Source organism: Pelobates fuscus, chromosome 12 (genome assembly GCF_036172605.1).
Source record: "Pelobates fuscus isolate aPelFus1 chromosome 12, aPelFus1.pri, whole genome shotgun sequence".
Classification (NCBI taxonomy): Eukaryota; Metazoa; Chordata; class Amphibia; order Anura; family Pelobatidae; genus Pelobates; species Pelobates fuscus.
The window spans coordinates 12,380,327-12,396,722 of record NC_086328.1 but is presented as its reverse complement, the minus strand read 5'-3'; the positions used below and the strand labels follow the sequence as shown (position 1 = coordinate 12,396,722).

General features: G+C 39.2%; 1 protein-coding gene across 2 annotated transcripts in view; it reads right to left on the bottom strand.

Moving 5' to 3' along the window:
- Positions 1-16,083, bottom strand: part of BANP (BTG3 associated nuclear protein) — a 375,637-nt gene extending 359,554 nt beyond the window's left edge. For both annotated transcript variants that reach the window (XM_063437623.1, XM_063437624.1), the window contains exon 1: positions 15,984-16,083. The gene's annotated coding sequence lies outside the window, so the exon portion shown is untranslated. The remainder of the gene's footprint in view (positions 1-15,983) is intronic.
- Between the last annotated feature and the right edge of the window lie 313 nt (positions 16,084-16,396).

Here is a 16,396-nt window from a genome sequence, read left to right as displayed (position 1 = left end):
GATATGAATAGGAATTAATGGTGCAAAAGAGATGGGGCCGTTTCAGGAGTGTAATTTTTAATGCAAAAAGATGGCAAATTAGTGAAATACAGTACTAGGAGAAGGATCTGAGAAGCAACTTCAGGAGGGCGTCAGAAGAGACTGTTACTGGGGCTGGTTGAATGGCTACAGAAGGCATTTTATACCGAGTGCAAAAAAAATTGGAAGAGGGGGCAGCCTTGTCTAGTCTGAAGTAAAAGATGAAGTTCCACAGACAACAGCAAAGCCAATATTTAGTCTGAATTCTCTGGAGAACTATTTATCACATGCATGATAACAGATTTGAAATATGTTCTATGTACCCAACTGTAAATTAATCTACGAGTTTACAACTAAATCAGTTTGGAGTAAGATTTCCAACGATGTGTGGGAAAACTCAGAAACTGCAGCAGAATGAAAGGTGTGTGAAATGTCAGACAAAATTGTCAAGGTAAGGAAATAGACCTTAAAAGAACATTGCAGCATTTTTTTTTATTATTATCTATATAATTATTTAGATTAGTTAACCAAATTAAAGAGTTTTACTCTTATTTCCTCTGGCGTGCTGGTCTCGCCACAGTCATATTGCCTCTGTTGGCAGAGATCATCATTATTGGAAAGCATTGTGAGACTAGTGCGCATTAACTCACTGCATCTCTTTGGTGAGCATTTGGCATCCCCATGCACAGTATTGACACACTGAATGCTGGTCCTTGCAAGTCCTCAACCAGGAAGTCCCTCTAGTGGCTGTCCAAGTGACAGCGACAAGATATGGTATTTGGCTACAGTGTTTACAATGCTTTTTCTCAGAAACGGAAGCATTCACGCTGCTCAGTGTGCTGGGACAGGCTGTATGCCCCGAGAAGCACTACATTAAGCTGTAGTAGTTCTGTAGTCTACAGTGTCCCTTCAAATTAAATGAACCAGGCTATTTAACCCCTTCCCAAACGTGGACATACTAGGTACGTCCGACACAAATTCCTAATTACTTATCCGATCATCGCCGTTCCTCTCGTTCTGGGGGGACAGTCTGACAGCCCCCTCAGCAAATTAGGCCCCCGCGGGCCATGTGATCACTCTAACAGAGCGGTCACATGGCCGCAATAGGCGGCCAGGCATCTGCCTGCAGGGGGACTGCCTGAACTGACTGATATGAGATATATATACATATATTATATCTATATATGTGTGTGTGTGTATATATATATATATTTACACACACACACACACATATATATATATATATATATATATATATATATATAGATATAATATATACTTTTTCTTGCAACTGTGTATGTATGTGTATATATATACACATACATACACAGTTGCAAGAAAAAGTATGTGAACCCTTTGGAATGATATGGATTTCTGCACAAATTGGTCATAAAATGTGATCTGATCATCATCTAAGTCACAACAATAGACAATCACAGTCTGCTTAAACTAATAACACACAAAGAATGAAATGTTGCCATGTTTTTATTGAACACACCATGTAAACATTCACAGTGCAGGTGGAAAAAGTATGTGAACCCCTAGACTAATAACATCTCCAATAGCTAATTGGAGTGAGATGTCAGCCAACTGGAGTCCAATCAATGAGATGAGATGAGATTGGAGGTGTTGGTTACAGCTGTCCTGCCCTATAAAAAACACACACCAGTTCTGGGTTTGCTTTTCACAAGAAGCATTGCCTGATGTGAATGATGCCTCGCACAAAAGAGCTCTCAGAAGACCTACGATTAAGAATTGTTGACTTGCATAAAGCTGGAAAGGGTTATAAAAGTATCTCCAAAAGCCTTGCTGTTCATCAGTCCACGGTAAGACAAATTGTCTATAAATGGAGAAAGTTCAGCACTGCTGCTACTCTCCCTAGGAATGGCCGTCCTGTAAAGATAACTGCAAGAGCACAGCGCAGACTGCTTAATGAGGTGAAGAAGAATCCTAGAGTGTCACCTAAAGACTTACAAAAGTCACTGGCAAATGCTAACATCCCTGTTAGCGACTCTACAATACGTAAAACACTAAACAAGAATGGATTTCATTTATAATTAGCACAAGAGCACCTTGATGTTTCACAGCAGTACTGGCATAATATTCTGTGGACAGATGAAACCAAAGTTGAGTTGTTTGGAAGAAACACACAACACTATGTGTGGCAAAAAAGAGGCACAGCACACCAACATCAAAACCTCATCCCAACTGTGAAGTATGGTGGTGGGGGCATCATGATTTGGGGCTGCTTTGCTGCGTCAGGGCCTGGGCGGATTGCTATCATCGAAGGAAATTAATTCCCAAGTTTATCAAGACATTTTGCAGGAGAACTTAAGGCCATCTGTCTACCAGCTGAAGCTCAACAGAAGATGGGTGTTGCAACAGGACAATGACCCAAAGCATAGAAGTAAATCAACAACAGAATGGCTTAAACAGAAGAAAATACGCCTTCTGAAGTGGCCCAGTCCTGACCTCAACCCGATTTAGATGCTGTGGCATGACCTCGGAATGGTCAAGAATTACTCCTGACCGTTGTGCATGTCTGATCTGCAACTACAGGAAACGTTTGGTTGAAGTTATTGCTGCCAAAGGAGGATCAACCAGTTATTAAATACAAGGGTTCACATACTTTTTCCACCTGCACTGTGAATGTTTACATGGTGTGTTCAATAAAAACATGGCAACATTTCATTCTTTGTGTGTTATTAGTTTGTTGGGACTTAGATGATGATCAGATCACATTTTATGACCAATTTGTGCAGAAATCCATATCATTCCAAAGGGTTCACATACTTTTTATTGCAACTGTATATATATATATATATATATATATAGAGTTTAAGATAAAAATACACTTCTAATTAAATTACACATGTATATTATATAACTATATATTATATTTATATATATATAGTAAAAAAATAAAAATATATAAAATATGTAGAATACATAAATAAATGAATTTATATATATATATATATATATGTCATTTTAATCTAACTGTATTGAGATATTAATATATATTTATATCAAAATACACTTAGAATGAAATTATATATATATATGTATATATAAATAAATAAATAAAAATAATACGAAATATACATATGTCCATATACATAATTACATAAATATACACGTAGACTTATATATAAATATGGGGGGGCCTGGCCTGCCAGCCAAGATGGCCAGAGGTGCATCATGACTGCTCCTGAACACACAAGCCTAAAACAAACTTTCCAGGCTATAATCGCGAAGTATCCTGTTTTCAGAGACTGGTATATCAACACAGCACCGAGTGGGCAAATGTGAGTGTGCTCTGTCCGCCCTCCACAGAGAATCAGCGGTCTGACAATGCGGCCTAACTTGAACAGCGGCATGGCGTTTGGGAGAGGTGGCCACACTCCCGGCTCCGAGCGTGCTGCACACATGGAATCTCATGCCATCCCGAAACTCCCCCTCCCCCTCCCGGTCCCCACTGGAGCAACTCACTTCACTGCATAACCGGAGTCTCCTGCCAAATCGCAGTCCCCATGGCGGGCCAAAGATGGCCGCCATGCAACAATCTCTAAAGTCTCAGGAAGACCCGGACACCTGCAAATGGAGAGAACGCTTCAAAGCTCAGTTTGACCTGATCTGCCAATGGTTCTGGAAGCGCTTAGCTCACCGATCTCAGTCCTGCAAGCTAACTTCTACGCTAACAGGTGGGGAAGCCGCATGGGAACACCGACCATGGTCTGAGCTGGGGGCATACCTATCGGCCGCTCAAGTACCTGCAGAGCCCTCTGTAACCCGAAAAGCCCTGGGGTCCACGACCCTACCAAATGGAGAAGAGGGGTTCTTGGTCATGCAGCTGCAGTCCCCTATAAGGTCTGGACTCCAGGGGGCAAAGTATCCCGGCACAGAATTCCTGCCATTTATAGACCACACAAAGGCCAATGAGTCCTGCGGGACTGTTAATTTTACAACAGGGGAAGACCTACATCTGGATGCCTCTTCGTGGCATAGGGTAAGCTACAGTCTAACTGATGGCAGACATCCCGCTTAGATCTATCATACTAAGTTTAATATAGGGAATACAGTCTCTCTACTCACTTTTCCTTTACGATTCGTAACCCAGTGGCACTAAAACAGCTCTATTTGTTCAGCATGTCTAGCCTACTTTATTTTACTTAAAGGGACACTATAGTCACCTGAACAACTTTAGCTTAATGAAGCAGTTTTGGTGTATGGAACATGCCCCTGCAGCCTCACCGCTCAATCCTCTGCCATTTAGGAGTTAAATCCCTTTGTTTATGAACCCTAGTCACACCTCCCTGCATGTGACTTGCACAGCATTCCATAAACACTTCCTGTAAAGAGAGCCCTATTTAGGCTTTCTTTATTGCAAGTTCTGTTTAATTAAGATTTTCTTATCCCCTGCTATGTTAATAGCTTGCTAGACCCTGCAAGAGCCTCCTGTATGTGATTAAAGTTCAATTTAGAGATTGAGATACAATTATTTAAGGTAAATTACATCTGTTTGAAAGTAAAACCTGTTTTTTTTTTCATGCAGGCTCTTTCAGTCATAGCCAGGGGAGGTGTGGCTAGGGCTGCATAAACAGAAACAAAGTGATTTAACTCCTAAATTACAGTGAATTGCGCAGTGAAATTGCAAGGGAGTGATCTATAAACTAAAACTGCTTTATTTAGCTAAAGTAATGTAGGTGACTATAGTGTTCTTTTAAGCATTGTTGTAACGTTCCAAGTCTAGCCACGACAGTATGTCCCTAATTTTATGGTTTCTTAAAGGACCACTCTAATGCCAGGAAAACATACTCGTTTTCCTGGCACTAGAGTGCCCTGAGGGTGCCCCCACCCGGCTCTGGAAAGGGGAAAAGGGTTAAAACTTACCTTTTTTCAGCGCTGGGCGGGGAGCTCTCCTCCTCCTCTCCACCTCCTCCCTTTCGGCTGAATGCGCACGCGCGGCAAGAGCTGCGCGCGCATTCAGCCGGTCGCATAGGAAAGCATTTACAATGCTTTCCTATGGACGCTTGCGTGCTCTCACTGTGATTTTCACAGTGAGAATCACGCAAGCGCCTCTAGCGGCTGTCAATGAGACAGCCACTAGAGGATTAGGGGGAAGGCTTAACCCATTAATAAACATAGCAGTTTCTCTGAAACTGCTATGTTTATAAAAAAAATGGGTTAACCCTAGCTGGACCTGGCACCCAGACCACTTCATTAAGCTGAAGTGGTCTGGGTGCCTAGAGTGGTCCTTTCAGCCTTAAGCTTTTATCTCTTAACGCTTAATTTGCATTGTGTAAGATGCAGTAATGTAAAAATGTCTTAGGATCCAGCAGAAAATTCTGCTCAAATCATTATAGCTATGCTAGCACTATTCTCCTCTTACACACATAATTAAGTAATTTTACTGATTGCAATTTGAGGGACCTGCCTGACAACCAAGGCCAAAAGTCCAGAGAATTTAATTTGCTTGCACTATATTTAACCCTGTAACTTTCCAAGACACCCTAAAACCTGTACATGGGGGGTACAGTTTTACTCGGGAAAGTTTCGTTTTTTGCATTTTTCACACACATATGGCACTTTCACGGATGATATTATTGTTGTGATACGTTTTACTGTTTTGAAACACTAATATTTGTGTTCAGCAAAGTCTCCCGAGTATAAGAGTATCCCCCATGTACAGGTTTTACAGTGTTTTTGAAAGTTACAGGGTCAAATATAAGGCTTAATTTTCAATTTTTTCACATTGAAATTTGTCAGATTGGTTATGTTGCCTTTGAGAGCGTATGGTAGCCCAGGAATGAGAACTACCCCCATGATGGCAAACCATTTGCAAAAGAAGACAACCCAAGGTATTGCAAATGGGGTATGTTCAGTCTTTTTTAGTAGCCACTTAGTCACAAACACTGGCCAAAGTTAGCATTTATATTTGTTTGTGTGTTAAAAATGCAAAAAACAATTAGTAATGCTAACTTTGGCTAGTGTTTGTGACTAAGTGGCTACTAAAAAAAGACTGGCCATACCCCATATTGAATACCCTGGGTTGTCTACTTTAAAGGATCACTATAGTGTCAGGAAAACCCCCCACCATCAGGGTCCCCCGCCCTTGGCGCTGAAGGGGTTAAAACCCATTCAGCAACTTACCTTTATCCAGCGCCGAGGGACCTCTCCTCCTCCACCGACGTCAGCTCCCGAGTGGAGTCTCAATGCTTTCCTATGGACGTTCTGCACGCTGTCAGGAAGACAGCCACTAGAGGTTGGATTAACCCTGTAATGTAAACATAGCAGTTTCTCTGAAACTGCTATGTTTACATCTGAAGGGTTAAAACCTGAAGGACCTGGCACCCAGACCACTTCATTGATCTGAAGTGGTCTGGGTGACTATAGTGTCCCTTTAAAAAAATATGTACATGTGGGGGTGAGGTGTGATTTAGAGATATATGACAGATAACAGTGTTACAATGTCACTATTGATACATTTTAAATATATATATATATATATATATATTGAAACAGCAGTATCCTACTTGTACATATAGCTCTATAACTTGCAAAAAAAAAGCTAAGAACATGTTACCATTGGGTATTTCTAAACTCAGGACAATTTAAAAACTATTTAGTATGGGTGTTTTTTGGCGGGTGTAGATGCGTAACTGATTTTGGGGGTCAACGTTAGAAAAGGTGTATTTTTAAAACACTTTTATCATATTTTATAATTTTTTATAGTAAATTTTATGATATGATGAAAATAATGGTATCTTTAGAAAGGCCAAACTGTATACAATATGTGTGGGTACAGTAAATGAGTAAGAGAAAAATTACAGCTAAACACAAACACAGCAGAAATGTAAAAACAGCCCTGGTCCTTAACGCTAAGAAAATTGAAAAACAGTCTGGTCACTAAGGGGTTAAAAAAGCAACTACCTTTAAATGTTTACAACTGCCTCCATCAAACAAGGCAGGCAAGAACCCCATTAAAGGGTATTTTTGTTTTTTAGCAGGTAATAAAATTGGCTGTGTTTAGGTTGATCAAGGCTCTAACCGTGGCTCCTACAATCAATGGGCTACAAAGTTGTAGAAAATGCTGGTCAGGGTGATGCAAAGAGAATGAGGTTGCTTTAACTTGTGATTTTGATGTTACACTTGAATGGCCAAGACTATAGAACTATAGAACACAGGATGGTGGAACCATTAAAAGCCCCATTACAATTTATTAACTCGCCAGCTGACGGACTCTGAAAACAGCTGGAGAGTTTCCAACTGGACACACCTGTTTTGAAAGGCAACATGCCTTTATTTGTATAAAAATGGAAATATGACACAGTGCAATTGACAATGAACTGCACGGTGTAGACAGTTTATGGTCTCAATGAGACAATAATCTGATGTGCTTTCTGCAGCCAAAGTTAAAAAAGAGAGGCTAATAGAGGGAATAATTTTATACAATTTAAATACTAAACAATATGGAATCAGAATTTAAAAGTGTATAATGAAAAGAACCATTGAATAGGTAGATATAACAAACTTAAGTGTGACCTCATTTCTAAGAAATGAACGCTACACTGAAGCACATTGTAGACCAATTCAATGGCGCCTGTTAAAATAGCTATTCACAGGAGATGCTTGAATGGATGAGCCAGAAAACTAGATAAATCTATCTAGACAGGCTGGCTCTGCTGAATTATAGTATTGGCCCAAGCAGGGTTCAGGCTTTTAAGGCAATAATCACAGCAAGGTAAGATGAGTCAAGGATCGGACAGGAATAAATAAAAACATACATTCCTGCTGCTAGCATCTTGAGAAGTGAGTTGTATGCACTACAAAAAGGAAATGAACCCAATAACAGTATATCTTTCAATTAGAAGGACAGCTTCAAAGAATTCTTCAAACGCTAGTACAAGATGTGGGCAATATGGAGATTTTTTTAAGATGTTACTTTTTTTTTTTTTTAAAACATAATAACGTGATGTACCCACCTATCCACCCAGTTCTCTTTGTTAATCTATCAAGGCTCTATTCATTGTGTTCAAGAATGACACTAATTGCAGTCACATTTCCCACGCACTGTATATTGTCAGTAGGAAGCTGTAGAGCGCACATGGCCACATTAGCTGCATTCACCAAATAACAAAAAAAAATAAAACTGTCTTCCAGGAATTGATGCTTCAGAAGAAAAAAACTTCTGGCACAAAAAAAATTAAAAAAATTCAATTCATCAATTGTATCATAGGATTACAAAACTCCAAAAAAAAATGGAGATAAAACAAACAGATGTAATTTGAAAGTGTTACTATAATCACCGTGAGAAGTTCACTGATTTGAAGTGGTCATAGTGCCTGGAGTCTGTATGTGCACCATTTAAATATGAGAAGTTACACATACAGAGTTTAACCCCACTGCTGCCAGAGGTGTAAGGGAATGGCCAGGTTTGGATGTCAGTTCTGTGTTTTTGGATGTTTCTTGGCAGCACGCACAGCAAACTGGCAACAGACAGCCAATGGCAGAACACTTTTCCCATGTGCCCCCCACCCCACCCCACCCAAGTGTGGTGTACAGGAAAGGGGAGTGATGTCAGCAGAGAAGGGTCACAGACCTTGGCGCTGGAACGGAGGTGAGTTTTAGTCATCTTATTTTTTGTTTTGTTTGTCAGCCAAAAAAACAAGCATGGCTTTAGATACGGAGACAGAATCAGAGTTTTCATAAGCAGCATTACATTTATCAAGAAACGACCAAACAGATGGATGATGTGATTGGAATACATTGCTAAAGACAGGATTACATTTTGACACTTCCTGGAAAACAGGCTGAAATAGAACGCAAAACATCCGCAGCAAGTTGACAAAAAATATCCAAGTATTCTTCAGTAATTTTTTTCAATCACAAAATTAAGCTACCAGGAAAAATTGTCCAAACGTAACAGTGCAGGTGAGGTTCTGTCCAACAAAAACAGAACTTCCCCTAGGTCTTTCATTTGAATCTGGCAACACAAGAGGCAAAGCACATCCAAGACAATATAGAGACTCTGGGATCTTTGGCTCAGACATTTGGGTGTTATTTCAACTTTTAAGCATATTTTGGTCAGAGGCCAGAATTCCAGATTAGCTCAAGATAATATCTGAAGGGTTCTGAACAATTATTGGATTAAAAACATTTAGCCTTTTCATAAGGTGCCATTTTTATTATTGCGGATTCTTGAGGTTTTCTAAGGCCTAATATCTAATTGTGAAAACCTGCAGGGCACCAGGCGATACCTATTGCTTGCTTAGTTAGAAAATTCATAGTATTTATTGAAACAAAAAAAAAAAGAAAAGAAAGAAGATATCATGGGAAAGACAGGACTAACCTTTCCTCAAAATTGGAATACAGATTTAACAAGTAACTTTTGCAGAATTTTTTTTATTGACAGAATAAATATGGCATTCGTTCACACTGCCATTCTTGGCTTTATGTATACATCACTCTGACCAATTTTACTAGAGGGAAACCAGTGGGACCCCTACTGGCTATAAGATGTTACTACATTGTGCACAGATTATTATTATTATTGCCATTTATATAGCGCCAACAGATTCTGTAGCGCTTTACAATATTATTAGAGGGGGGATTTAACTATAAATAGGACAATTACAAATAAACTTACAGGAACGATGGGTTAGGGCCCTGCTCAAAGAAGCTTACATTCTATAGCATTTTTTCATAACTCTAACAATGAATTCTGAAAATAGTCACAAATGTGCAATATATCTTTAACAATTCTCCTTTTGCTAACAAAATTGGAAATTTCAAACACCAAAATAGTGCCCAAAAGGCAAATTCAGAGTTCTATTCCGCTATTGCTACTCTGATTTAATTCACAGTTTTTATTTTCCCCAATAAAGTAGTTTTTTTTTATTATTATTATTATTAATATACTAGATGACCTATCTGGGGATGATTGGAGAGGGATTTACTGCCATTTGGGATTTATTTGGATGATCTCATTCAGATTCATTTTAATAATTTTGTAGATATTATTTCTGCATGTTTTCTTTTGGGGTAAATGAAAAAATGTTCTAAAAGCTGCAGACCTGCTGTCTGCAGCCTTTAAAACACCTCCTCTCTTTGCCAGTCACAGATTTTCTCATTCTGAAGCCTCTGTGCTTGAGCCACAAGCGATTCTATGCGTCCACAGATTTCCTATGCTTCTCAATGAGCTGTAGTACAGCTCACTAAAAAGAGAGAAAGGCATGCTCTACCTCTACCCCAGTGCACTGGCCACTTCTTTTGCCCCCAATTATAAAAGTGATGATTTCTATTGCATTCAGCACTTTTGGAAACTGACACAAGTATGACAGACTCCAGATACATAAATCACTTCAACAAGCTTAAGTTATCTGCAGTGATCCTTTGAAGAAACACTATGGCATTTGGTGCACAAACATACTCTTAAAGGGACACTATAGTCACCAGAACAACTATAGCTTATTGAATTTGTTCTGGTGAGTAGAATCATTACCTTCAGGCTTTTTGCTGTAAACACTGTCTTTTCAGAGAAAATGCAGTGTTTACATTAAAGCCTAGTGATACCTTCACTGGCCACTCCTCAGATAGCTGTTAGAGATCCTTCCTGGGTCATGGCTGCCTAAAATGCATCCAAACATTCAGTATCTCCTCCCTCTGCATGCACACACTGAACTTTACTCAGAGATTCATTGATTTAAATTATCTCTATGAGGAGATGCTGATTGGCCGGGGCTGTGTTTGAATCATGCTGGTTCTGCCCCTGATCTGCCTCTTTGTCAGTCTCAGCCAATCCGATGTGGAAGCATTGTGATTGGATCAGGCCACCACTTCTGATGTCAGCAGACTGCTTGTTTTTCTGAGACAAACATCATGCAGAGTTACAGCTTCAGGCTTGAATATAGTAAGATTTTGTTATATTTATTGAGGCATTAGGGGCCCAGATGGTGGTTTTAACACTATGGTGGTGTTCCTGACCCTATAGTGCTCATTTAATTCTATATTGTTCCCCTACCTATGTCAGTTACCCACCTTTGCAAAGGTTTAACCCCTTAAGGACACATGACATGTCATGATTCCCTTTTATTCCAGAAGTTTGGTCCTTAAGGGGTTAAAAGGTTTTACTTACCTTACATCCCGCAGATCACTGGCCTGTGTGCTTGCTTGCTCGCTGCCTCCATGTCTGAGAACATCAGTCCGATGACCACAGTTAATCTAATAGGAGTGTGCATGCGCGGTAAAATGCTACACTGAGCCAATGGAATGCTGTTTTAACAAGAAACTTACCTGGGTCTTGCAGACCGTGCTTTTGGTGTATTCCAGCAGGATAATTAAATTATCTCTAAGAACTCAGCAGGCTGAACTCATCAACTGAACTCTCTGAAAAATTAGCATGGTGCTGCATGGCCCTACTTCACTATAGTGCAAACTGCAATTTCTTGCAGAAGACTAAACACATAGAATGTGACGGCAGATAAGAACCATTCAGCCTCTAGTCTGCCCAATTTTCTAAATACTTTCATTAGCCCTGGCCTTATCTTATAGTTAGGATAGCCTTATGCCTATCCCACGCATGCTTAAACTCCTTCCCTGTGTTAACCTCTACCACATCAGCTGGAAGGCTATTCCATGCATCCACTACCCTCTCAGTAAAGTAATACTACCTGATATTATTTTAAAAAACTTTGCCCCTCTAATTTAAGACTATGTCCTCTTGTTGTGGTAGTTTTTCTTCTTTTAAATATAGTCTCCTCCTTTACACACAGCCATTTGCACCCAGGTAAGCAGTTATTGTACTAAAAATGACTACATACCATAAGACAACAGCAGCATTGCACACCTGCCAACAAAACCATTATGGCAGATTGTCGTAGTTATGATGCTTGGAATGTTTGTTTAAATTAGGATTACCGTAATCACTACCTCAGTGTGATATACTGACAATATGCTCGTGTTGGCATACTGTGAGTGACTGAGGCAATTATTTTATTAGTACCATAAAGAACAGTCTACAGTTGCAACATTAACCTGTGTTATCAGTTTTGTATGTGGCCTAAAGCTTTTTACCTAACAAACAGTATTGGGGGGAAGGGTGTCAAACTTGAAAGGGAGCTGGTCCACATTGGACGGCTTTCTCTGAGCGCTCAACAGGGATTGTGAGGTCACTCTGTCACCCCTAACAAAAAACCTGACGTTCTCATGTAATATCCAGTTTCTAGATGAGACCACTGTAGAACTAAACTGTTAGTACTCTTTCACAAACGCTAATAACACCACTGAAGACTTAAAACTGGACCTGTCATTACTGGGGGATTCTGCGACCCATGTCCACCACTATCACAGGTCTACTCGGTTATGTAGCCAAGATGGCATTGGAAAGGATAGGAAAAGCAGTAGAGGTGGGCCTACCTTGGGTACTATTCGACCCCAAGCAACTACTTCTGACCTCACGCACCCACCTGGGTGGAAGGCCACTAAGGGTTTATTCCCACCGCATCAACTACATAGGCAGAGACGTACGCGTAGACAATGACAAACTGTATCATATCGCCACCATACCCTCAAGGGGAAGGACCTGGAAAGTCTCCCAGTCCGTGGTTAAGGGAGGCAAGCCTTTGAGCAAGTCTGGGGCTATTGGGAAGCCTTGCCATACCACCGAGCCACTGACACCACTAAAGTTCCATTTGCATGTTTACTACACCTACAGAGTCTGGGAATTGGCTGATCTGGAACTCTAACTTCAGTGCAACCTCACTACCTTTCAATTGTATTTAGCGGTGTACTGCAGAAAGGTTCTTTTATGCCTATTTGTTTATATTTCAGTTTTGTTTCTGTCAGATGGATTGGGGCAGTGTGATTGCATTCTAAGACAAAGGTTGTAAGGTTTTGCTTACACGTGATTGCTTTCTTAACATTCCTCATAACTAGAAATGTATATCTTTGCAAGCTTACGCAATAACTTAGGTCTAGATATATTCATTATACCATAATTGTGCAGAACTACTAACTTGCCATGGAACTGTTTTGTTTCATGCCTTACTTGTACTCGCTGTTATGGTGTTGCAAGCTTGGCTGTATTTTCAATGCACAGCAAAAATAAAGATTTTAAATAAAAAAAGTATTCTGACAGTACATTTATTTATTAAAGGGACACTCCTGACACCTAAAGCAGTTTAGCTTGCGGAAATATTTTATGGGTGGTGTGTTTTTTTGTTTTTTTTTTGGAAACAGTGTAGGTTTCAATAGAAATGCACACTTATATAAGGCCTTATAGCCCTTGGCTTTTAATCAGACAATAAGTCTTGCTACTTTCTGATTTGTTTTGACAATCGCATTTAAATTCCCTGCAATTCAGAGCGGTTTTCATTGTATGCTAACTCCATAGAACCAAAGGCTGTGAGCACATGGCAATAGGAGGTAGCTATTCTATTGAACCAAAGAGTTCAGAAAGGCTGCTCAAAAGCAATTTGACAAAATCCAAATAGCCTGCATCTATAACCAAACAGCACCATAGCCACTACAATCAGAGGTAGTGACAATAATGCTTAGAGGACATGAAGTAACGTTTCTACATTTCATTTTACACATGCAGAAAAATAAACTTTAAAAGGACAAATCCGGAAAATGTTGTGCCCACTTACATGGTGAAACCCTCAGCAGAAGAGGGGTCGGATATACTTACCTGAACCTCTCTTCTCCGTGCTGCCATCTTCTTCAGTCCAGCCTGCAGTTCTTGTTGGCTTTACTGTATCACCGTGGGTAATAGAAGATCAAGCTAAATCTTCCATAGATGGGATCACACGCAAAAATCGTTTGTACAGTACGGGAGAAGCTAATATCCATTGTCATTTATTCCAGCTCTGCTCTTTAACACAATTTGCTAAAACTTGTTAATATCCTACTTGGCCTAATGGTGCTGGAATTAAAATGGAAATCAAAATAAGTCTTTCCATAAAGTTTCTATCTTCATGGAAAACGAGAGTAAAATGCCCACATTATTGAATCACTATGATCTAAACACAAATAAAAATGATTAAACCTTTGAAACTATACTTTCACCAGTTTAACCCCTTAAGGACCAAACTTCTGGAATAAAAGGGAATCATGACATGTCATGTGTCCTTAAGGGGTTAAGGATGGACCAACATTCTATGTGTGCCCACACATATAAATCAGTAACACACAACAGCACTTTTGTAGGTATTTATGGAATACACACATAATGACTCCAAAACGTTAAAATATATATTAGATGCAAGATAAAAGTTTTTGAATGTACACCACATCTCAATACACACATCAGCACTTGTATTTGTGAAATATATAAATGTGCTTTAATAACGCAAGTGTATTTACCAATTCATGATATAAGTAATCTAAACAAAAGACAAAATAACAAAAATCTGAATTTTGATATTGTAAAACTCAATAACAGAACTACATTATATACAAGTACACACACAAACTTAAAAAGTGCAGAGAATTTCTACAGCACGCAGTAAAGCCACGGCTGCAGTATAAACAATAATATTATTAATAAAACACATTGAAGCCATGGCTGCTGTATAAATAATAATATAAATAAAACACATTGAAGCCATGGCTGCTGTATAAATAAATAATAATAATAATATTTCCCATTGAAGCCATGGTTGTTATATAAATAATATTAATAAAACACATTAAAGTCATGGTTGTTATATAAATAATATTAATAAAACATAAAGTCATGGCTGCTGTATTAATAATAATAATATTTCCCATTGCAGCCATATTTGTTATATAAATAATAATATTAATATTTCCCATTGCAGCCATGGTTGTTATATAAATAATAATATTAATATTTCCCATTGCAGCCATGGTTGTTATATAAATAATAATATTAATATTTCCCATTGAAGCCATGGTTGTTATATAAATAATATTTATATTTCCCATTGTAGCCATGGTTGTTATTAATATTATTATTTATATATTTCCCATTGAAGCCATGGTTGTTTTATAAATAATAATAATAATAATATTAATATTCCCATTGCAGCCATGGTTATTTATATATATATCAACCATGGCTGCAATGGGAATATTAATATTATTATATATAAATAATATAATAATAATAATAACAACCATTGCAGCCATGGTTGTTATTAATATTATTATTATTTATATAATATTCCCCATTGTAGCCATGGTTATTATTATTTATATAATATTTCACATTGTAGCCATGGTTATTATTATTATTGTTTATATAATATTCCCCATTGCAGCCATGGTTATTATTATTATTATAATATTTCCCATTGCAGCCATGGTTATTATTATTATTGTTTATATAATATTTCCCATTACAGCCATGGTTATTATTATTATTTATATAATATTTGCCATTGTAGCCATGGTTATTATTATTATTATTATATATTTCCCATTGTAGCCATGGTTATTATTATTATTATAATATTTCCCATTGCAGCCATGGTTATTAATATTATTATTATTTATATAATATTTCCCATTGCAGCCATGGTTATTAATATTATTAATATAATATTCCCCATTGTAGCCATGGTTATTATTATTATTATGATGATTTAAAAATATTTCACATTGTAGCCATGGTTATTATTATTTATATAACATTTCCCATTGAAGCCATGGTTATTATTATTATTATTATTAATATAATGTTTCCCATTGCAGCGCAGTGTGTCCATGCCGGCCCCAGGTCCCCACACACAGTCAGGGAGCCCCAGGCCCGGCAGTGATACCCAGTGAGTGATACCCAGCCTCAGGCCCGCTCTGCCTCCCGGATCCCCGGCCTTTCCTAGTGTGGCTCCCCGCCCGTGGGTCGCTGTGCCCGGGGGGAGAGCTGGGGGGGAGCCGGGGATGCCAGGCCGAGCTGAGAGTGCCGGCAGCTCCCGCACAGCCCGGCTGCAGCTCGCTATTACCGTTTGGGGGCGAGTTCTCGTGTTGTTTTGTGGCGATAATGGCGTCCGTCCTCGCGAGAGAATCCAGCGCCGCCGCTCGCTGCTCCCACACAGGCCCCGCTCACACAGCCCGGGGACACACTGCGCATGCGCGGAGACAGCCCCCTGCTGGCCGCATGGGGGCAGTGCAGCCTGCTCACACTAGGTTACTGACTGAATGACTGGGAAAACCCTATCTAACAGAACTCTAACAACACACCTCCCAAGTGTCCCAGTGCAGGAGGGACAGTCCCTATTGTGGGCTCAAATCCCTCCTCTGTCCCTTTTTGTTATCTTAATGTCCCTGTTTCCAGGAGCTCCATATTGTCTGAGTTCAAAACAGAGCTCCACAGCAATAATACTCCCAGTAATGTGTCTGAGTGTATAACAGAGCT